Consider the following 1,598-nt stretch of genomic DNA (forward strand, 5'->3'; position numbering starts at 1 on the left):
CTATTTGGAATCAGTCTGTGGCTCCATGTCCAGTTCTAACTGCTGCTTCCAGACCTGCATAAAGGTTTCTCTAGAGGCAGGTCAGGCGGTCTGGTATTTCCATCTCTTCCAGAATTTTCCACAGTTTATTGTGATCTACACAATCAAAGGCTTTGGCATAGTCAATAAAGTAGAAATTTATGTTTTTCTGGAACTCTCTTGCTTTTTCAATGACCCAGCAGATGTTGGCAATTTGATCTCTAGTTCCTCTGTCTTTTCTAAAACCAGCTTGAACATCTGGAAGTTTACAGTTCATGTATTACCCCCATAGCCCCTCTTAAATATTTATTAGCAATTGGATCAATTTTATGAATGAGAAAGCAAAAGGGAACATGCACATTGAAATGTTAAGTTAAAAAAAAATAATTCAATGGTTCAAGTGATAAGAATTCTGGAAAAGTAAATTATATTTCAAACTAGAAGACTTATGGGCTACCCTGATGATTCAGATGGTAAAGAATCTGGTACACTTGATTTTTCATTGCAATGCACAGATTTCTCTCTAGTTGGAACACTAGGGCTCAAGAGCACATGACCTTAGTTGCCTTGTAGCTTGTGAGATCTTAGTTCTCAGACTAGAGATATAAACCACCTTTCCTGCATTGTAAGGTGAGTTCTTAACCACTGGAGCACCAGAGAATTCCCAGTTACTTGCGATTCTGTTCATTTTGCCCAAGGTTGTTATTTTTCTTCAGATTAGTGTTTCTATACTTCTATTAACCTTATCCAATAAACTTTTGATTTTAAATATTTATATTTTGCTTCTAGAATTTGTATTTGAATTTTCTTTATAGTTTCCATTTCTATAAATTCTTAATCTTAGTATAAGGTAAAAATCATTTTTCTTTTAAGTTCTTGATAATGTATACAATAGCTGTGCTATTCTACATTAATTCCAGCATCCTGTTATCTAAGTGTCAGTTGCTATGAATTGCTTGTTTTCTTGCTTCATTATGTGTCTATGTGCATGCTAAGTCACTTCAGTTGTGCCTGACTCTGTGACCCTATGTACCATAGCCTGCTACATTCCTCTGTCCATGGGATTTTCCAGGCAAGAATGCTGGAGTTGGTTGTCATACTCTCCTCCAAGGGATCTTCCCAATGTAAGGATTGAACCCAAATCTCTTACAATTCCTGCATTGGCAGGTGGGGACTTTACCACAAACACTACCTGGGAAGCCCCTTTATAATAAATATTAATTCATACAGGATATTGTATTTTGCACTTTTTTTATAATCACATATGATAAGAGGACAAATCTTTTCATTGCATTTCTGTGTATAAGTATGGAAGTCCTAGAATCTAGAAAACTGGATTTTTAAGGAAATGCCTTTGGTATTTAACTACTGACAAGGCCTTTTGAAATATTAAAACACCATACCCAACCAATATGTGCAATTACATAAAATGTGCCAATGAGACCGATCTGGTGAGTTTTAACACGTGACTATTTAACTAGGAATACTGACACCTCATCACAATGTTTCAGTCTTTTTATATAACCCAAAGAACAAAATGTATTATTAGATCATTTCAGATGTTTTTAAAACTTTTTAAT

The sequence above is a fragment of the Oryx dammah genome, unplaced genomic scaffold (genome assembly GCF_014754425.2).
Source record: "Oryx dammah isolate SB20612 unplaced genomic scaffold, SCBI_Odam_1.1 HiC_scaffold_11203, whole genome shotgun sequence".
NCBI classification, from domain to species: Eukaryota; Metazoa; Chordata; class Mammalia; order Artiodactyla; family Bovidae; genus Oryx; species Oryx dammah.